This window comes from Macaca mulatta, chromosome 12, assembly GCF_049350105.2.
Source record: "Macaca mulatta isolate MMU2019108-1 chromosome 12, T2T-MMU8v2.0, whole genome shotgun sequence".
In the NCBI taxonomy this organism is placed as follows: Eukaryota; Metazoa; Chordata; class Mammalia; order Primates; family Cercopithecidae; genus Macaca; species Macaca mulatta.
The window spans coordinates 104,489,914-104,513,667 of record NC_133417.1 but is presented as its reverse complement, the minus strand read 5'-3'; positions in this window follow the sequence as shown (position 1 = coordinate 104,513,667).

Below are 23,754 nucleotides of genomic sequence, written 5' to 3'. Positions count from 1 at the left end.
AAGTTGAAGCAATCTATTAAGGAGTTTGTTTCCCATTAAAGTGTGAGCCTTATAAATAAGGCCTCTGCCTTATTCAATTTTGTGTCTTACTAGCCCTTAATACTAGGGCTTTTACATAACAAGGGCTCAGTACATGAATGAAGGAATTGGCTAGGCAACACAATACATTTTAAAGGGCATATTTGTAAAACATGAGATTACAGTCTCTCAACCTTTAACATACAAGATGAAGACGGACAACTGAAGAAACTCTACTATGTAACGCATACGCATGATTCCTCATCTACCTGCAAAAGCACTGGGTAAACAGTTTTGAAACATGCTTTCTACTCTGAGTTTGGCATTGAAATTTATTTATCATCTTCTTATCCTTGATGACTAGATGTTAATATTTTTCAACATCTAAATCCTAGAGCCTGACAAAATTTAAGAATTTGGTCTTACCTAATGCGAATGACTTTACACAGCTTGAAAGAGGGTGTTAAGTAGATGGTCAGTAAATGTCGTTGGCTGATGGCAGTGTCTCTGGCTTAGATAAGTTAAAGGACAGCCCATTTAAATCAGAGAAATGCAAATCAAAACCACAATGAGATACCATCTCACACCAGTTAGAATGGCAATCATTAAAAAGTCAGGAAACAACAGGTGCTGGAGAGGATGTGGAGAAATAGGAACACTTTTACACTGTTGGTGGGATTGTAAACTAGTTCAACCATTATGGAAAACAGTATGGCGATTCCTCAAGGATCTAGAACTAGAAGTACCATATGACCCAGCCATCCCATTACTGGGTATATACCCAAAGGATTATAAATCATGCTGCTATAAAAGACACATGCACGCATATGTTCATTACGGCACTATTCACAACAGCAAAGACTTGGAATCAACCCAAATGTCCATCAGTGACAGACTGGATTAAGAAAATGTGGCACATATACACCATGGAATACTATGCAGCCATAAAAAAGGATAAGTTTGTGTCTTTTGTAGGGACATGGATGCAGCTGGAAACCATCATTCTCAGCAAACTATTGCAAGAACAGAAAACCAAACACCGCATGTTCTCACTCATAGGTGGGAACTGAACAATGAGATCACTTGGACTCAGGAAGGGGAACATCACACACCAGAGCCTATTATAGGGGGTGAGGGGGGAAGGATTGCATTGGGAGTTATACCTGATGTAAATGACGAGTTGATGGGTGCTGACGATTTGATGGGTGCAGCACACCAACATGGCACAAGTATACATATGTAATCAAACCTGCACGTTATGCACATGTACCCTAGAACTTAAAGTATAATAATAATAATTTAAAAAAAAAGAAAATCCTTTGCTATGTTACATCTTTTTACCAGGAAAGGGAAAAAATATCTTTCTCTCCTTCTCCCCATCCACCACTCCTTTCTTCCTTCTTTGTTTGCTTACCTTGTCAAAGATTATTCTTGCAGCCTTAGTTTATTTATTTTTATTCTATGCCCCAATATATAGTTCTGGAATCTCCCCAGTGTGGATGTTCGTTTTCCATTTGAATCTACCCACATACATCCACCTCCATCCCCTAAGAAGATGAAGATGGAGTCTGTTTCTCTTTTCCCCATTAGTTTTCCCTTGGGTAGCACTAATAAATACCTAAGGGGTTGTGTTGCTGTTGCATGTACTTATTTTTATGACTGAAACAGAAGACACATCACATTCTCAATATCCCCACTCCCAAGGATTGTGAAGAAATTTTGCACGGGCAGAAAATGAGCTACCTGAGCCTATGATGTGCGCTTTGTTTTAAGAGAGGATAGGGCTTTAGAAAAAAAATACCTTAAAGAAGTATATAATTGTTGGAAGCATGATGAGAACATGATATTGGAACAGAATATAATTCATGTTTTCTAATGAGGTCATGTCAGTTATAATTGTTGTAGCCATGGAGAGCCATCATGTGGACTCATTTTCCAGACTACCATCCCTGTAACGCCATTTACTGTGAAGTTTGGCTCACATTTGCAGTGTCAGGGAGGTGCCAATATCTATCTTTACACAATAGAACAGAGAAACTTCTACTATCTTTTCAGCCAGATATCCATTTTTAAAATAGCCTGGGTTGAAATTTAAATGATGCTCCATAACAGTTTGAAACTCACCCTGTTTTATAAGGAAGCAACACATTTTCATGGGGCAGTCTTCCGCAGATTCAAAAGCAGCACTGGTGGCACTGAAGGAGCTCTAATAAGCTACTGGATAATAAGCATATATGTTTTATTAAGTGCCTAAATAAGCACTAGCATCATAGATTTCACTGCATGCTACATACAGCCCTTTCAGGATTCCAGACATGGAGCCAATTATTAATTCTTTCGCAAAGTAATTTACTCAGGAAGGAACATGTTACAAAATGATTCTTATGCCAAAATTTCAAGCTTTTCTGAAGATGTTTCCCATTTAGACTAATGGACATTTGGCCTGAGTTACAGGAAGGGCCTGGACAGCAGCCGTATATAATCAGAAAGCTTGTCATTTGTTAATTTTACAATTGTTATTCATTTTAATAAGAAACTAGGCAAACTCTATATGTACAGAAACATTTTCTCATTCTTTGCAACAACTCAATAGGTTGGCTAGGATTACCATCCCTGTTTCACAATTGGGTGGCAAACAGGAGTGAGATAGAAGTGAGGGGCTGAGCTCTTTTGATGATTTAGTGTTTGCCTTAAGGGCCTTTCTTGTAAACACATAAACAAATGAAAGCAGTGAATGAAGACCTACTGTATGCCAGCACCTAGTTACTTCATGTTAAAATATTTGATATTTTTCAAATTTAAAAATCATGCTTAATTTTTTTATTATTACAAGAACAATACAGACTTCAAATTTAGAAGAAAAAAAAAAAGGAGAAAAGAAATAAAATACTCAGAGGAAAATAGGAGAAAGTTTCTATGTGGAAAGCATCTATAATCCCCCATTCCCAAAGGTAGTCAGAGGAAACCTCTTGGTATATACAGCCTCTGGACTTTTCTCTCCTTTCGTTTGTTATATATTTTTCCATATTTTTACTTGAATGAGACTACAATACATGTACTGTTCTTAAACTTGCTTTTTTCACTTAAAAAAGTCGCTAGTATATTTTCACAAAAGTATACACAGATTTCGTTTCGGTATTAAATGACTTATGTACATCACTGTTTTAATCAAGTAATCTGGTGAGTGCAAAGAAGAAAGTTAAAAAAATTGTATCACATAAACAGCCAGCGTGAGTATATAATTCTCTATATTTCTTCTTTATATATACTTTATGTATATGTTCTTTATGAGTCTCTTAAATTGTTATTTAATATTTCTCTGTATAGTTTAGGTAACCAACTCTCTATTTCTGAATAATTAGTTTTGTCTCAGTTTTTGTTATTACCATGTATATATTTCCATGGATATATTTTATTGTGCATTTGTCTAATAATTTCCTTAGGTTCCATTTTTAGAAATACAATTCATGGGTTTAATTTTAATACATATTGCCAGGTTGTCTTCAAGAAAGAGAAAATTTTATATCTCGTTACCAATTTATCTCTAATTATCAATGAATCTGAGCATTTTTTTCAAATATTTGTTAGACATTTGTACTTCATTTGTGACTTACCTATTCACGCTTTTGTCTATTTTTTCTGTCATAGTGTTCATCTTTTTGTTTTTTATAGCTGATCTGCAATAGGCCTTTATATATCTAGGAAAATATTTCCTTATCAAATGCATTGCAGCTTTTTTCTTGTTTGTTGTTTGTCCTTCAGCTTTGTTTATGGTACCTTTGTAATAAATCAGCTTAGAAATTTTATGTTATCAAATCTTTTCATCATCCCCTTTACATCTTTTGACATTGATAACACCACTCAAGAATTACAAAAATCTGTATCTGGCTGGGTGTGGCAGCTCACACCTGTAATCCCAGCACTTTGGGAGGCTGAGGTGGGCAGATCAATTGAGCCCAGGAGTTTGAGACCAACCTGGGCAACATGATGAAACCCTGTTTCTACAAAAAATACGAAGAGTGTGGTGGTGTACACCTGTAGTCCCAGCTATTCAGGAGGCTGAGGTGGGAAGATCACTTGAGCCTGGAAGTTCGAGGCTGCAGTGAGCCATGATTGGACCTCTGCACTCCAACCTGGGTACAGCCTGGGCAACAGAGAGGCCGTCTCAAAAAAAAAAGTATCTTACATGCTCTCATTTTTTACATTTAAAATATTTACAACACACTTTGGGAGGCCGAGGCGGGCAGATCACGAGGTCAGGAAATCCAGACCATCCTGGCTAACATGGTGAAACCCCGTCTCTACTAAAAACACACAGACACACACACACACATAAATTAGCTGGGTGTGGTGACGGGCACCTGTAGTCCCAGCTACTTGGAAGGCTGAGGCAGGAGAATGGCATGAACCCGGGACCGGAGGTTGCAGTGAGCCGAGATCGCGCCACTGTACTACAGCTTGGAGGACACAGCAAGACTCTGTCTCAAAAAAAAAAAAAAGAAAAATTTACAACAAATGATTTTCTGAAATTTATTTTTATGTATAGCGTGAGTAAGGGCCAAAATTTTTTTTCACAGTTTTCTACCATTTGTCTCCAAACAATTTATGATCAGAAATACTACTTTTTTCATAAATCGCCACATATTCTGTGGTATGTTTCTAAACTGTTCTGTGTCATTGAGCTATCTGTCTATTCCTATGTTGGTGCCTTACCATATTAATTATCACAGCTTTAGAGAAAATTTTATTATGTGGAAGGGGAGTTTTACCTCATTAATTTTTTTCAAAAATTTCCTTGACTATTTCCATGTATTTGTCCTATATATAAATTTTATAGTAAATTTATTAAGTAATCCCCTCCCTCCAAAATTACTTTAGCATTGTTGACTATTTAATCTTAAGAAGCAAAAGGATTTGTAAATCCAGGCATTATTCTTATGGGTCAAAACTCATATGAAATCTGGATACTGTGTTTCAATAAAAGGTCATGAATTCTATACAACTCTTAAGGTAAAACATATTCAACAAATATTTATATGTCTCTGAAATAGTGTTCTTTTCAATTTTGAGGTTTCTCCCATATATTAGTATAAATAAGATTCGCAAGCTAAGACTGTTCAAACCATGGTTTATAATGTTGCATTTAAATTAAAGTAAAATAATTCATAAAGTTTCTATCATTCTGTTACTCACCATCTAACCATATTGATTCCTATGCTTTGGGGTGTTGTCTGACTCAGAGAACACCCACTAAATGCATATAATGAGCATCTGCCAAAGGAATCCAGATAGTATTCTGTTCTGTGTGCCTTCATATCACAGTGAGCAGGGGTGGGGAATGGAAGCTCAATATATTTTCTTCAATATAATAACAGTGATGGTGAGCCCCTGGTTCTCCTCAACCCCAAAAAGAGTTTCAGGATTCAGTTTATCAACTGTCAATAGGCAAATGCATGTTTTTCTTTTCCCATGAGCTGATTAAAGTTGTGGTCTCTTGTAATTCATGGCATTCCATTGTATTTATTTCTGCTGGAATTTTCAGGCTGGATTACTGTAACTAATATACCACTAAGTCTGTGCTGCAAAATCCTTGACCTTTTGAATCCTCCTTTTTAGCAGAAAATTGGCATAAGAAATTTCAACACAATAAATGCTTGAATTTTTTTCTTAATCTTGATCCAGAATTCACATGGTTCAATTTAATTATGCAGAGGCTCTTTGCCACCAGTGCTAGTTTGGGTTAAGGGTTCTTGGAGATTGTGGTGATAGGAGAAAAAGAGAGATGAGATAATTCTATTTGCAGTGGATTATTAGGAGAGAAACAAAAATATAAAATATGAATCCTTGGGTTTTTTCTAAAATAATTTGTGCCCACAGGTCAATTTCAGCACACAGATTTGCTGGCCTCCCAAACCATGTGACTTCGAAATTGATTTAATCTTTCATATGCGATTGAAGAATCTTTATGCACCTCCCCCACCCCTGGTGATGACAAAAAGATGGAATCTGCAATCATAGCCTATCTGTGTAGGATTGGGAGAGATTTCGAACTAGGAGAAGAAATGGGAGGCAGCAGAAGGTGCTATGCTTAGAGTCTGTAGGGATATTGTCGGTCTAAACTCATGTGACTTATTTCTGCTATTTTAGGAGTCTGCAAACTTTCTCTGTAAAGGGCCCAAGGGCCAATAGTAAATTATTTTAGGTTTTGCAGCTGGCATATGCTTTCTGTGATTTCTTCTTATTATTATTCTTTTGTTTGTTTAGTTTGCTTTTGTTTTTACAGCCCTTTAAAAATATAAGAACCATTCTTAGCTCAAAGATGGCTCAAAAACAGGCCACGGGTTAGACACGGGCCACTGGCTTAGTTTGCCAACCCCTTTATGGGCTCAATGGAAGATAAAGTCACACACAAATCATCAGATTTTGAGATGCTGCTGGTTATAATTGCAATACTACCTTATGTTTTAATTTTGTTTTATTGTTTGCCCAGCCTATCCTTGAACATTGTCCCATTTGATCCTCAAAATAACACTTACGGGACATCATTATTCATATATTAGAGAGAAAACAAGCCCAGGGAGGTAGTGACTTGCCCCAAACTATACAGATGCTCAAGGGGAAATCCAGGAATGAAAGCATCTTGTGGTTCATGTTTGTTGCTCTTCTTTTATGTTAAACTCAGACTGAATAAGAGAAAATGTTGGTAGAAAGGAAATCAGATTGAGAAATCTGCTAGTTCATCATTAACATGTCTGTCCTCTGAGACCCTCAAGCTTTAAGTTGAATAAAAACCCAAGAACATATATTCCTGACTTCTTTCACAGTGCAGTGGCCCTAAGGGCTTAGATAAATTACCACATCAACTTGTAGCCCGGTCAGGATTTTGGAAAATCTCTAGGTAGCTCATAATTCCCACCTATGCTGATAAAAATGATGTGATTCGTGCTTTATTAATGCTTTAAAAGACTGCAAAGAAGTGATAGTTTCGCTTCTAGGAACATACTCCACGATACCATAGTTGGATTGAGGGAACAGGGAGAACAAAACTCTTCATTTCATCAGCCTGCCAACAGGAGTCTGAGCAATGAAATACAACAGAATTGTTTAGAAAGACATGTTAACTCAACTTGTGTGGCCCAGAGGCTAATCAGAATCTACATCATAAAGAATAGGCAAAGGTACATATGGGACTCATTCCTGCACTTTTATGGGTTAGAGACATGAACTGTGTATCCCATTACACAGCAGAATAACACTAGTATGAGAGAGATAAGGTCCAAGAAATACAGTAACTTTATGGATTATATTGTGATATCTTTTTTTGCTGAACATTATAGGCCACCATTGTTTAGTAACATTTATTTTTTAATTTGGATTTTTAGTCGCTATTTTCTGTATTTAAAAGTGCCTATCTTTAAGAAGGCTGTCACCCTGTTACACTTAATAAATGAGTGCTACCAGAGTTCTGTGACCACTTGTGGCTTCTGCAACTTGAAAATGTGGAAATGTTGGAGAAGGTTCAGAAAAGACTATGAAAAATAAAAGTACTGTAAAAATAAAAGCTGGGAGCAAGATTAAAGGGATTTATTTTTGCTAAGGTTTAAAAATACTTAAGAGTGACTGATGCAGTGATTGGCGATCACATTAAAGGTTTCCACATAGAGCATACAGAGCAATGGTTTTCTCTTTCAATCTGAAACAAGAGCACAAGAAAAAATCTAGAACTTTGATTTCCAATTTGTAGGCTCCCACGGAATTACTTAGAGGGATCCTCAAATTTTTATAATTGTATCAAACACTAAATACTCACACACAAAAAAAACCGATGTTATCTCTTTTGTGTGAAATGTTTGCTATTAAAAGGGGGTCTTTGTTTTTGAAAATGTTGAGAACCACTGATCTTGAATATAGCATTGGGATATAATTGAGGTACAAAAACTAACATCCAGCAATGAGAATTATTAACCTACAAGCATTGAAATGTACTTTGATAGACTGATGAAAATAGAGACGATTGTTATTTCAAGGTAACATAGAAGTTTGTTTATTCCTTTATTCATTCCACAATCACTGAATATGATCTATGTGTGAATGTACCCAGCATTGTTCTAAGCCTGCAGCTGAATAGGGTTGAGGTGGGCACCCTTTCTGGAATCATGTCATTCACAGTCTCTTAGTCACTAGTAGAATATATTAATTCATGACTAGCATGAGATTGTTTCCAGTCCTATAATTTTATTATCTTACCTTAATAGCAAGGAATAACAGATTTTGAAAAGGAAAGGTGAAGGTTTACTTTTGAGGCTTATCTCTGCATTTGAAATGAGATCATAATCAAATAATGAACAGAGGAGTCACCTTTAAAAATCCTAAATTTTATTTCCCAGTTTGTGAGACAGTTAAAGAATATTCATTTTACCTGTACCTATCTTACATGATTGTTTCCTGTATTCAGAAGGTATGTTGTTGGTTGTCATTTAGACTCCAGATCCTTAAAGTACTTCAGAGAGGAAAGTTTGCCTCCTCCTCCTCCCGCTATTTGTTCTTTTCCAGGGTAAAGGTGGAGATGAATGTAGTTTTTTAGTAGTAAGTTGTATTCATTCCATAAAAAGATGATGATTTAATCTCCGATTACTCATTGAGCTTTCAATTCACTTAGAGGTCTTCATGATGATTAATTTTCTTTAAAGAACACCATAAATTTATATCCTAATGGACTTGCCATATGAAGTTTATGATTACAATATAGATAAGAGATACTCATCTCTTCTGTTAAAGGGCTGTACCCTAGTGATACGACCTCTTAAAGCTTATCCTTTTTTTTTTTTTTTTTTTTTTTTTTTGAGACGGAGTCTCGCTCTGTCGCCCAGGCTGGAGTGCAGTGGCGCGATCTCGGCTCACTGCAAGCTCCGCCTCCCGGGTTCACGCCATTCTCCTGCCTCAGCCTCCCGAGTAGCTGGGACTACAGGCGCCCGCCACCGCGCCCGGCTAATTTTTTGTATTTTTAGTAGAGACGGGGTTTCACCGTGGTCTCGATCTCCTGACCTTGTGATCCGCCCGCCTCGGCCTCCCAAAGTGCTGGGATTACAGGCGTGAGCCACCGCGCCCGGGCTTATCCTTTTTCTTTTGTGTTCCATCTAAAGTTATCTTTAATGTCACAGACAGTACAAGAAAGAAACAAAATTTGTCATCTTTTCTCCAGAAGTATTAGGAACCATGCTTTTCTCCTCCTCAAATGAAAATTCTTAAAATACCTTACCATAGACATTTGTATCTGCAGAGATTGTTCCAAATCTCTTATGGCGAATATTTATTGAGCATTTAAATGTGAGCCAGGAACCTGCGGCGCGTGGTGGCTCACGCCTGTAATCCCCGCACTTTGGCAGGCGGAGGCGGGCGGATCACGAGGTCAGGAGATGGAGACCATCCTGGCTAACGCCGTGAAACCCCATCTCTACTCAAAATACAAAAAAATTAGCCGGGCATGGTGGCTGGCGCCTATAGCCCCAGCTACTCGGGAGGCTGCGACAGGAGAATGGCGTGAACCCGGGAGGCGGAGTTTGCAACGAGCAGAGATTGCGCCACTGCACTCCAGCCTGGGCGACAGAGCGAGACTCCCTCTCAAAAAAAAAAGAAGAAGAAAAAAAAAAAAAGAGTCAAGAACTCTTCTAAACACTTCATGTATATTATCTCATTTCATCATAACAACGCTATGAGCCAGATACTATTGTTATCCCCATGATACAGATGAGGAAACTGAGGCACTGAGAGGTTAAGTAACCTGTTTAAAGTTACACCAGTGAAGCCAAGGGTCAAGCCCTGAAAGTGTCTCTTAACCACATTCCCTACACTGCTTCTCAAGAAGGAAATGGTTGAGTTTCTTTTGAGACATTCTTTTTTTGTTTGGTTGGTTTTTCTTGAGTTTCGCTCTTGGCACCTAAGCTGGAGTGCAATGGCACAATCTTAGCTCACTGCAACCTCTGCCTCCTGGGCTCAAGTGATTCTGCCTCAGCCTCCTGTGTAGCTGGGACTACAGGCGCGCGCCACCAAGCCTGGCTAATTTTTTTTACTTTTAGATGGGGTTTCACCATGTTTGCCAGCCTGGTTTCGAACTCCTGACCTCAGGTGATCCACCCACCTTGGCCTCCCAAAGTGCTGCAATTATAGGCATGAGCCACTGCACGCGGCCTCTTTTGAGGCATTCTGACGTGGACACAATCTAGAAACATTAGTCAAAAAATTTTTAAACATGTATTTATTTCTAGAATGCCTAGCATGGTATATTCAATAATGGAATACAGGTACTCCTTGACCTGTGACGTGATTACATCCTGAGAAGCCCATTGTAAGTTTAAAATATCCTAAGTTGAAAATGCATTGAATACACCTACTGAATTTCATAGCTTAGCTTAGCCTATCCTACCTTGAACGTACTCAGAACACTTACGTTAGCCTATAACTGGGCAAAATAATCTAACCTAAAACCTATTTTATAATAAAATGTTGAATATCTCAGGTAATTTATTAAATACTGTACTTAAAGTAAAAGATAATGCCATTGTAAAGTCAAAAAAATCATTAAATTGAACTACCATAAGTCAGGGATCTTCAGTACCATACAGCAGTGAAAGATGAATGAGCTACAGCTAAATATATCAGCATAGGTGAATGTCACAAACATGTGAAGATAAAAACCAAATACATAATTATTATTTAATTCATATAAAGTTAAAAAGCATGCAAACCAAACAACATAATGTGAGGGCATAAGTATATGATAAATTTTGAGAAAAGTCTATACACAAATGCAGGATTGGAGAAAGACGGAAATATAATTTGGGAAGGCTACATAGGGAATTTCAAATTACCGATAGTGATACACAGGTATTTTGTTTATTACTATTTTAATCATGTATATATGTTATATATTTATTATGTATGATATTTCATAATTACGTATTTAAGGAAATAATATACAAATGCAAGGCAATATCTTTATTGCAAAGTGGATATAGCAATATTTCAATATAGCATCAAATATTAACTAACATTTTCTTAATTAGAACTTCTCTATGCTCCAGTGAACTTTTAGTCATTGTAAGAACTGACAGGCTGGGCACGGTGGTTCATGCCTGTAATCCCAGCACTTTGGGAGGCCGAGGCGGGCAGATAACTTGAGGTCAGGAGTTTGAGACCAGCCTGGACAACATGGTGTAACCCCCTTTCTACTAAAAATACAAAAGTTAGCCGGGCTTGCTGACACACGCCGTAATCCCAGCTACTAGGGAGGCTGAGGCAATCACTTGAATCCAGGAGGCGGAGGTTACAGTGAGCTTAGATCATGCCATTGCACGCTATTGGGCGACAGAGTGAGACTCCATTCCCCACCCCACCAAAAAAAAGAACGGACAGATCCTTTGAATTGTAAAAGAATAATTAAATCATTTCTAAGGTAGCAAAGTTGAGAGTATATTTTCTGACATTCTCATTTAAAAAACTGTTTATCAATATAAGAAAATTATGATGACTATTAACAGATGTATATGAATCACCATCACTTGCAATTCCTCACCACCAGATAACAGCATTTGCTGAGTAACACCAGAGTTTTTGCCATCATTTGGAAAGACAATCAGTATTATTTTATTCTTTGTGACACTCTGAATTGGGGGAAAGCTAACTATTTGTAGCTGATATCTTAGGGATCATAGCAACTGATCTGTGGTATCAATTCCAATTCTTGACTGTTACTTCTCAAGCCTGTACATGAATTCAATAACAACAGTGAAATTATCCTGCAAATGCCACCCTAATGTTCATATGTGAAACCTGGGTTCTCTACATGCAATCGAACTACCTACACAGGTGACTTGAACCTATGATATGAGGGAACAGAGTAGCAGCCTTCCTAGAACCCACTTCACTTAGACCCACCTCTCACTTTGAACCCCTCCTACTCTTTCTCCTCTGGCTATTTTTGTGCTTAGGAACAAAAGACTGGGAAGTAGAAAAGTTTAGCTTTTTATTCCTTTCCCATCACTCTCAAAAGTGCAAAATTCTGAACTTACCAATGTTGAAGGTCACTGAGAAGTAGAAGGTGTTCAATCAATCCATTTAAATTAGTGAGTACTTTAGTGAGCACCCAGATAGTCACATACTGTTCTAGGAGCTCAGAAGAACACAGAAGATAGGTTAAACGTGATGATTGTTTTTAAAAACTGTATAATTGGGGAGGCAATACTAAATACATTCTATAATTTAAAGCAGTACAAATAAGGTATACAATTACTTAGCACAGTATAGATATAATGCTACAGAAAGTCAACATCAGTTTTTATTTTAAAGTATTTTTTTCAAAAAGTTCTACCATCCTAAGATTTTATGTTTTGAACTATTCAAAAGTTAACTGAAGTTTAAATTTTGTATTAGACTCCAGTTATTGTATTTTGTATTTGGTATTTTTAACAAAATGATATCCCATTACTTAAAGTAACACTGCACGTTGGCTGCTTTGCCTATAGAGTAGCCATTCTTTCATTTCTTTACTTCTCTAGTAAACTTGCTTTCACTTAAAAAAAAAAAAAAGTAACACTATATTTTAAGCACAATTTTAGCAAATAAAATCCAATATATAAAGCAAGTAATGCATCATGACCATGTGGGGTTTATTCCAGGAATGCAAGTATATTTTGACACTAGAAAAGCGAATATAGCAGGGTGTGGTGGTATGCACCTGTCGTCCTAGCTACTTGGAAGGTTTACACGGGAGGATCACTTAAACCCAAGAGTTTAAGGTTACAGGGAGCTGTGATCATGCCATTGGACGCTAGCCTGGGTGACAGAGCAAGACTCTGTCTCTCTCTCCTTCGAAAATAAATAAATAAATAAATAAATAAAACTGACTAAATAGAAAAACCATGTGATCATCTCAATAAATGCAGGAAAAGATTTAGGAAAATCCAATATACATTTCTGAGAAGAATGCTTAGAAAACGAAAAATAGAAAGAAACCTCCTTAACCTGACAAAAAGCATCTTTGGAAAACCTACAAGTAACATCAGACTTAATGGTAAGACTGAAAGCCTTTTTTTTTTTTTTTTTTTTTTTTTTTTTTTTTTTTTTTTTTACGGAGTCTCGCTCTGTCACCCAGGCTGGAATGCTGTGGCACAATCTTGGCTTACTGCAACCTCCACCTCCCAAGTTCAGGAGATTCTTCTGTCTCAGCCTCCCGAGTAGCTGGGACTATAGGTGTGCGCTACCACACCCGGCTAATTTTTGTATTTTTAGTAGAGACAGGGTTTCACCATATTGGCCAGGCTGGTCTCGAACTCTTGACCTCATGATCTGCCTGCCTCGGCCTCCCAAAGTGCTGAGATTACAGGCCTGAGCCACCGCGCCCAACCCGAAAGCCTTTTTAAGATAAGGAACAAGCTAAGCCATGTCCTCTACCACCAATTCTATTCAACATTATACTGCATATTCTATTCTGTTCAATCAGGCAGGAAAAATAACAGACACCATATTAGGAAGGAAGAAATAGAACTGTGTTTATTCATAGACAATGTCATCATCCATGTAGAAAATCTGATGGAATCTACAATGAGCCAGAATAAATGAGTTCATTGAGATTTCTAGTTATAAAATTAATGTACAAAAATTAATTGCATTTCTGCTAGCAACAATCAGAAATTAAACTTAAAAGGCAATACCATTTACAATAACATAAAAATATGGAATACTTAAAATTAAAATTTGGCAAGAGATATGAAAGAACTGTGTGCTGAAACTATTAAACATTGTTGAGAGAAATTAAAGAAAATCTAAATAAAGAAAGAGATAAATAGTGTTTACGTGTCAGAAGACTCAGTATTGGCATAATGATAAATTGACCAACATAATACAAAGTCCAGAAATAGATACATACATAGGTAATTGATTTTTTTTCACATGGGTGCAAAGGCAATTCACTGCAGAAAATACAGGTTTTTCAATAAAGGGTGCTAGAACAAGCAAATACCCATATGCAAAATAATAAACTTCCATACACATTTCATATTATATTTTAAAAATTAACTCAAAATGGACCTCAGAATTAAAAGTAAAACACAAAACTATAACACTTCTAGAATAAAGTATGAGAGAAAATTTTTATGACTTTGAATTAGGCAAAATTTTCTTTCAACATCCAAAAGCAAGCCATAAAAGAAATAAAAAGACAAATTATACTTCATCGAATGGTAAACTTCTCTCTGAATGATGCTGTTAAAGAATAAAAAGACAAATCCCAGACTGGGAGAAAGTATTTACAAAGTATACATCTGATAAAAGGGTTATATCCAGTATATATAATAAAGAAATCTCTCAAAACTCAATAATAAGAAAACAACCCTTTCGAAAAAAGGGGCAAAAGTATTAAACAACCACTTCACTGAAGAAAATATGTGAATGGCAAATAGGTATATAAAAAGATGCTCAAGGCCGGGCGCAGTGGCTCATGCCTGTAATCCCAGCACTTTGGGAGGCCGACGCAGGCAGATCATGAAGTCAGGAGTTTGAGACCAGCCTGACCAACATGGTGAAACCTGTCTCTACCAAAAATACAAAAATTAGCTGAGCGTGGTTGTGTGCACTGTAATCCCAGCTACTCGGGAGGCTGAGGCAGAAGAATCACTTGGACCCAGGAGGTGGAGGTTGCAGTGAGCTGAGATTGTGCCATTGCACTCCAGCCTGGATGACAGAGTGAGACTCTGTCTCAAAAAAAAAAAAAAAAAGTTCAAAATCTTTAGCTACTAGGGTACTACTAAAATCGCTACATATCTATAAGAATGTCTAAAATAAAAAGACTGACCATATCAAGTGTTGGTGAAGGTGAGGAGCAACTTGATCTCTATAGATCACTGACGGGAGTATAAGATGCTGAAACCACCCTCTCCTTCCAAAAAGGAAAGTATATGTCCATACAATGATTTTTACACAAATGTTTATAACAAATTTATTTGTAATAGTGTGATGGTTAACTTTAGGTGTGGTCTTGACTGGATTAAGAAACACATAGAAACGGCCCAGTGCGGTGGCTCACACCTGTAGTCCCAGCAGTTTGGGAGGCTGAGGCGGGTGGATCATGAGGTCAGGAGATTGATACCATCCTGGCTAACATGGTGAAACCCCGTCTCTGCCAAAAAGAAAAATACAAAAAAATTAGCCGGGCATGGTGGCAGGCAGTAGTCCCAGCTACTCGGGAGGCTGAGGCAGGAGAATGTCCTGAACCTGGGAGGTGGAGTTTGCGATGAGCCGAGATCACGCCACTGCACTCCAGCCTGGGCGACACAGTGAGACTCCGTCTCAAAAAAAAAAAGAAAAAAAAAGAAAAGAAAAGAAAAGAAATACATAGAAACCTGGTAAAGCATTATTTTGGGGTCTGTCTGTGAGAGTGTTTCCAGAGGTTAGCATGTGAGTCTGAGTCAACTAGGTGGGGAAAATCCATCCTCAATATGGGTGGGCACTATCCAATCCACCAGGGTCTGGAGAGAACAAAAACAAAGAAAAAGCAAATATGTCAATCTATCTGCTGAAACTGGGAGACACCCTTCCTTTCTTGTCCTTGGAAAACAAACTATAGACTCCAAACCTTTGGACTCCAAGACTTGCCCCAGCAGCCCCTCTAAGTTCTCAGGCTTTTGGCATTGGATTGAGAGTTAACATCATAGGCTTCCCTGGTTTCAAGGCCTCTGTACTTGGACTGAGCCATGCTACCAGCACCCCAGGGTCTCCTGTTTGCAGATGACCTGTTGCAGGACTTCTCATCCTCCATAATAGTGTGAGCTAACCCCCCTAAATAAGTTCCCTCTCATATATCCATATGTATATACTCTTGATTCTGTCTCTCTGGAGAACCAAGCCAATACAAATAGCCAAAAATTGGAAACAATCCAAATGGTCATCAACAGGCGAATGGATACGCAAATTGTAATATATCCATATGATGGAATAATACTTAGCAATAAAAAGGGATGGGCTATTGATACACATAACATGGATCTCAAAATAATGATGCTGAATGAATAAAGCTAGAAAATAAGAGAATATACTGTATGATTCCATTTAAGTAAAACTGCAGAAAATTCAAACTAATTTATAGTGACGGCTGATCAATTGTTGCCTGGGGCAGAGGTTAAGGAGGGGTGTGAGAGAGAGATTACAAATTAATAGGCGTGAGAAGACTTTGGGGAGTTATGGCTATGTTCACTATCTTGATTGTGACGATGGTTTTACTAGTCTGTGTTTGTGTTGGTATAGACATAAAAATAGATATATCATTTATGTATATCTAAATTTATAAAAGTATACAGTTTAAATATATGTAGTTACTGTATTGTCAATTATATATAAATAAAACTTTAAAAATTATATAGGTCCCACAACTTTGTTCCCTTAATTATTCAAGAGTTTAACCAAAGTCTCTGATTATTTTTAAAATATTCACTGTTTCATCCCAAATGACACTACCCATAATTGGAATACTAAAAATTCCTTAACTGCATAATGAATTATTTTTAAGTACACAATGCAAAATGAACACTTATTTATTAAAATGATGTTTTTAAAAAAAACTTTGAAGTGATATCCAGACAAACTATAAAAATCTAACAAGAATTGCAAGCATGTGAAAGTAAAACTAGAATATAAAATGAAAATTACCTACATGTCCAAACAAGAATATACATAGAGGCCTGTATAACATTTTCAATGGGATTTTCTCTTGGTGCAGTTCTAACCCTGTGATGAAAAATATCTTTTCTTAAAGTGTATAATTACCCTCTGTCACTCTTAAATCTCCTCTGGTGTCTAAGCTCGTTTAATAATGGTGAACAGATGAGCAGAAATTAAAAGTAAAGGCCTTCTACCAATTTAGCCCCCTGCACATAATGTACCTATAATGATAGTTTGATTGCCAGTGCCCATTATTTTGTTGCTGCCTTTTTTTTTCTATTACTGCACCAGAGCCCTGGGTTTCAAAAAGAATGTAGCATCCTGTTTGATAAAACCAGAGCAATTTACATGAACACCAGTTTTAGCCTGTATTAGAAAGATGCACAGAATAAAGTGGAAAACATAATGTAACGCCACGTGGACCATTTAATGTCAGTGGCACTCTTCACTTAAATATCATATTACATTTTGGTTAATTTATTTTCCAAGAAAGAAAAGTGAAAAGCATGACTTTTTCCGGTATAATAAGGGATGAAAATTGAAGTGTTTATGGATAATAAAATGAATAAGAAAAATATATCGAAATGAGGCTAGCGAGTTCCCTACCACATTTCCCTCAGTGGATATGGAGCAAGTAAAAAATAGATATTTAAGGTAAAGCCAAAAGAGATATTATCCAAGTCTGGTAGAGAGCAGGCAAGTCTTGAAATACCATTGTAATTTTAACTATTATTTGGATCGGAAAACCTCCTGTTCTAAGACTATTATCTTCAATTACTCTTATCCAATTATATATGGCATCTTGTTTATATTTCCATTTTTCCCAGGGAAAATCATGATAATCATAATAACTGCTAGTAAGTCATGTAGGAAAGAAGCCTCCACACTATACATTATGATTGCAGTAAAAATAATAAATTGGGTTTTTCAAATGATTGTGATGACTTCCCCCACTTTTAACACTAAGTAGACCAGTTATTTTAGTGAAGTGTGGACCTGGCCTCAGACAGCTGCCTCAGTTCCCCGTGAGGACGTTGCTCCCCGGGATGCAGTGCTCCCTGCTGATGTGTGGGGAGGACTTCCAGGCCACTGGGCGCGCACGTCTGGACCGCGGAAGTGGACGTGGGAGTGAAGAGACCCCAATGCGACCTGACTAATATGCAGCACAAAGTTCTGTGAGAAGATGTGTTATGTAAAACCCCACTCACCAGCAAACACACAGTCTCAGTGTGGAGCTGAGGGCTCAGTTATCGCTTCCCCTGCCTGGCAGACCTGAAGGATGTAAACAGCTTGTGGTAATACCAGGGCCCAATCTAGCGCCAGTAAAAGATCTCCCTCTCCACAGACCTCTGCAATTACTCAGGAGGATTGTAGACGGTTTTCAGTTACCCTAAAAACATCCCGTGTAGGCCCGTCTTGTCCGTGGACAAGCAGACTGTATGGATCATTTGTCTTTCCGTGGATGCTTTTCCTCGCCCTCCACCACCTGTACAAGCAACTCTGGCCCTCGACGTGCATCCCTTCAATCATTATAACCTTCTCCCTCAGTCACTTCCTTGATTTTATAGCAACGTGTGCTCCGTTTTCCCTTTAGATGTTCTGGAGCTTGGATAGGAATTTGAATCCATTCTTTGGGCTGTTTTCTGAGACCAGTTCTGTGTGGGGTCCTAAAGCTCCTTGTCAATGTGGGAGGCGATTTTGAGGCGATGGAAGCCGCGTTGGCCCTTGCACTCCCCGCTCCCGGGGGCAGCGGGGTTCGGCAGAGAGCACGATTTTACACATATTAAGTGCCTCTGAGTCCTGTAGAGAACCTCCAGCCCCAGACTTCCGCATGAAACAAGGGCGCACAGACTGGAGCTGTGGGGGGCTGAGGAGAGCCGTTTATTTGGAGAGCCTAGCACAGGAGGCGGCCCTGTCTCTATGGCTCTGAAGAGACCACCTTTAGACTGCTAAGTGCTGCCCTGGTCTCTTTAAGAAGGGTTCAATGTCAGCAAGCTCGAAGCCAAGCAGAAGAAAAACAGCCGAAAGGAAGAAGGCTCGGGGGGAGTGACTCCACTAGGCCAGCCGAGAGGGAACCGGGTCTCTCCTCCTTGACTGAGTAACAGCCAGTGGGGCATGCAGGCACCCCGGCAAGTGCTACTGAGCATCAACTCCTAGGAGCCAGGCCTTACTAAAGGACAAAGGATGAGCACAGGACACAACCCATTCAAAGGCTTCCCAGCCTTAGCCGTGGCCTCCAGCACCTCTCACATAAGCAGCCAGTAATGGAGTCTCCCATGGAGGCGTTGGAGCTCAACCTTCTAAAGCCAGATCCAACAACTACCCATTTGAATAGTTGGCCGGTGGCTCGGAGCCAGGCGTTCCTGTGGCAGGATTACATCTTCCTGTCTTCTTCTTTCTCCTCCTTGGCATTCGTAGACCCAGCAGAGACCCTGCAGGGATGGATAACCTGCTTTTTAGGTGCTGGGAGACGGGGACATACCAGGTAATGACATGCCTGGAAGACACAGCTCTGTCTTCCAGGCCCAGCAGGGAGCCCGCCTCCATAGCAGAGAGGATGGTCGAGCTGACCTAATAAATATTTTCCATCTCTAACCTCAGTAATTATTTTCATGTGTCACAGCTCAGTAAGGAACGATGAAAAATAAAGTTTCCCTGATTAGACAAGACCCGCAGATCACTGGGAGTAGAATCTGAAACTGTTCTCTGTATTGCTCAAGAAGTCATTCTCCACACTCATCAGAGAGCTGATGTCACCCCATCCCTGCTCAACTACACAAAGTAAGTGAGTTTCTTTCTTTCCTGATTACATGTCTATTCTTTCCTTGTCATCTCTTACACCCCATCCCTCCCCACTCCAAAATCTACAATAGTGGAGTTTTTATCTGCTCTTTTCTCCTTTGAAGGTTTGAAAACTTACCTATTTCTGTGTGAGAATCTCAGATCCCATTCTGCTTACAGCCACAATACTTCTCTGAGGGGTGGGGAATGTGGTCGGATGAGTGGTAGGAAAATGCCTTTCGGAAAATTTTTTGATTTGCTACACTCTATTGAGTCCTAGTGGGAAGTCAGCATCCCTTTACTATTTTGGAAAATTCTCAGAAACGATATGCACAAAAGTTTCAGCAAAACATTTTCCATCCTAATAACTTTTTCTAGATTGTCCCAAGGTAAGAAGAGAGGGGCTAGGGAAGGCAGCCTGTTAAAACATGGTTCTTCCTTCTTCCCCATGCTGGGCTAGGGGCAATGCCATCTCTAAACAAGAATCCCAATTTAGGGAAGCTTTTGGCCCCGGGGAAAGAGGTGGTTAGCATAATAAAAAAAGCCTCATTTAAACTATTTGCATTTAATTTCGGTTCAGACCTCCTCAGTAGAGTTTACTCCACTGTAGATTATTGCACCACAGTGCAAATAATAAAAAACAAACAAACAAACAAACAAACAAACAAACAAAAACACACAGTGAGCGATGTACCTAGGTCTGGGTCCCATGTGGAGACATTGTGCAGGAACCTCCGTTGGTGAATCCAGCTGGCACATGTGCCCTTCTATTACCCTTGGTGGGTGTACTTGTGTGGGGTAATCTGGGCATGAACAGAAAAGATATGTCGCAGCTGAAGGGGAATAGGAGGGTTTTTTTCCCCCCTTGGGGAAGCTGAATAAACGGTGTATTGTACACCTGTGTTTTGACTGCAGCCCATCGAATGAGGTCAGGTGTGAAATTTTCCATTTGTGGTGACATGTTGGCATTCAGAAAGTTTTGGATTTTGGATCATTGCAGACTTGAAATGTTTGGTTGAGGGATGCTCAACCGGTTTTAGAATTAATGATAAGTTCTCTTCAAGGGCTTATTGCTTAACGAGATCCAACATTGACAGGATACAGACAACCAGAGAAAAAATCATTTTCTAGGGGTTTGTGCTAATGTTGTTTTCCATCACACTGTCCAAGAATCTTCCTAAGGGAGAAGGGCTTTACCTTTGAGAAAACTTCAAAAGTGTGATCTGCTTCCTCAAGTCCAGTCTAAGAGGCAACAAGTTTGGTAGCTAAGTGTGCTGGTTTTAGGTCAGTATACCTGTGTTAGAGCCAAGAGAAATCTTAGGGAGCCTTTAGTGACATCCTTCTTCTTACGGAAAAGGAAAATGAGGCCACGAGAGGAAAGGTGACTTTCTCGAATGTTTACAGTAGAAGCCATGTCTTCTAAAATTGCTTCTAATGTTTCTTCTCAGAGAACTGGCAGAACTAGCAAAGTATCTCTCCAAACCATAGTCTACTTTTTCTAGTTTTTGTATGAGTCATTTTGTTTTGCTGTGTGTGTGTGTATTTTTTTTTTGAAGTATAACATAGATGCTCACAAGTGCACAAATCGTAAGTGTACACCTGGATCCATGTTCATAAAGTGGTCACATCCATATAACCAAACACCCAAGTCAAGAAACAAATTGTTACCAAGTCCCCTCCCACTTTGTTCCCCTTTCCAGTCACTGTCCCACTAAGAATAGCCACTGTTCTGACTTTCCTGGTTTTAAACTTTCGGTAAAGTGGATCATGTGGTATGTGCTCTTTGGTCTGGATTCTTTGGCTCAATGTTGTATTCATGAAATTCATCTCTTGAATTGTATGTAGTAATAGTTTTTTTTTTTATTGACACACAGTATTCCATTATGTAAATACCAAATTTATTTATCCATTCTACTGTCGACATTTGTGTTATTGTCAATTTTTATCTATTATGCATAAAGGAAACTTTGTACATGTTTTGTCAGGCATATGTATGTCTCACTGGTGGAGTAGAATTGCTGAGTCATAGAATATTTGTAATTTAGCTTTAGTAGATACTGCCCAACAATTTCCCAAAGCGATTGTACCAATTTACACCTTTACCACCAGTGTATGAGAGTTCTAATTGCTCTATATCTTTGCCAAAACTTGCCACTAACAATGCCTTTCTCAAGAAATAAATTTATTGCTTTTCTTCCATTTGTGGAAGTTAGTTAAAGAGGTGAAAAGAAGAATTTTGTCTCAAATTTATTTTATATTTCTAATGGCTTTTGAGATGTCTCAGGTCCCACCCCCTAAAGATTTTCTGTTTTACCGCAGTATTGTCAGTCTTAGGTAAATGACTATAGGAGTATAATTTAGAGTTATAAGAAGGCTATTCCTAGAGGACTTTCTGGCCACACACTTAGCTAAAATATTACAATTAACGATGGCTTCCATTGGCTCTTAAAGTCTTGTGCTTTTCAGGAGTGCTTTATTGAGAAACAAAGATTTACTTTCAGCTAAGACCATAGCTGACAGTTCTGGGCCAGCTTGACGGTAGGTATCCTGATGTTAATTCCAAAGACAGATGCAGAAAGGATATCATCAGTAGGGATGAGGTAGAACACTATCACTCACCCCTTGGGTCAAGTGCTAGCTTGCAGCCTCCACATTTTAGAGACTACTTTATTATCAGAATGTTTACTTGGCCTGTAGAGTTATGGTAAGAGCAGAAAGGAGATAAATTTAACCTTAATACTGGTATTTGAAACCCAGTGTAGACTATTTGAAAACAAAACCTTTAACTGTCACTAAGTCCAAAATTAAAGTTTTGCCCCAAACAGAAACCAATTGATCCAGTGTTTTTATGCTGTATTAACAGCACAATCTATCTAGCTGCATCTCTGAGGCCATCAAAATCAGTACTATTTGGGCCAGCACTCTATAAAAATAATTTAATTTACATCTCCAATACCTGAGATAGATATAAACTCAATTGACTTATAATAGTGACATAATGTAATTTGCTGAAATCTTATACTATGCCAATGCCAGTTGTATAATAATCTCTTTAAATACATTATTATACAGTCCTGTCCTGACAATATCCCTTTGGGAGAGTTACGTTGTCCCCAGTTTGTGTATTAGAAAACTGAAGCATAAAAAAGTTAAAAAGACCTTGCCCTTCTATAAGTGTCAGCGTAGGGATTCAGGATAAAGTCTGTTGGATTTCAGTTCTCTCACAGGAACCACTGCCCTTGCCTGGCTCCTGCAGAAAACATACAGCTTTTCTTCAAAGGGCTTCAAGCTGGAAAGACCTGCAAGTCGTAATCTGAGCCCTATGTTTATCTCCACCTTTCTCTACCTGTGTCTTCCCCTATCTCTATGACTCTCTCCACCTCGTTCATGACCTGTCACCCACCAACTTTCTTGTCATGAAAGGTGCGCCTTGTGCATTTGCTTCTCCTGATAAATATCCAACAGAGAAGGCCTCACAAACACATTTTAGTCTGAAGCAGACTCTGCTGCAGCACCATCTGCCAGCTTGATAAAGACAATCCTCCTTTAATTAGGAATGTTGAAATGTTGGAAATCCAGGCCAACTTCTAGTGTTACAGAGAAAACTTAGAGTATGGAATCCTTGGAGGAAGAAGCCGAGAGTTGGGCCCAGATTTTCAGGGAAAACACACCACTTGCCTGAGTTCAGGAGAAATGCGGCCTTGTGTTTTGTCCTTGGGAGGCTTCCTGCACCCTCCCAAGTGGCCTCCGTGGTCGCACTGCCAGGGGCCAATGCACTGAGAAAAGTTCTCAGTGTGTTCACATGTTTCTAGCTTGTGTCTTTCCTTACATATGTGTGGGTTTTTTCTTAATAAAGGTTTGGCCAAAACTAACTCTTTTTGAATGTGCAGTTATTGAGCAAATACTAGACATTTCTCCAAAATTCCCATTGAATTTGAATATTCCAGAAAGGCACTTTACCCTGAAGAGAGTTTTACTTCAGGCCTGGGGTGCATTCTTTCTAAAATGGTGGAAATCAAAATTAGGTATACCTGGGAATTATTGCACACATAGTATATATAATTATAGAGTTAACACAATGCCATTTTAAATCATTGAAAGAGAATGTATACTTGAATATAGTATAGTCACTATAGCCAAACTGATAATTTTTTTCATGTGTTACATAGATTTTAATATAATCAAGCCTTCTAAAATAAAAAACAATTTGGTGCATTATAACGATAGATTTGTTTTATTTCAGCT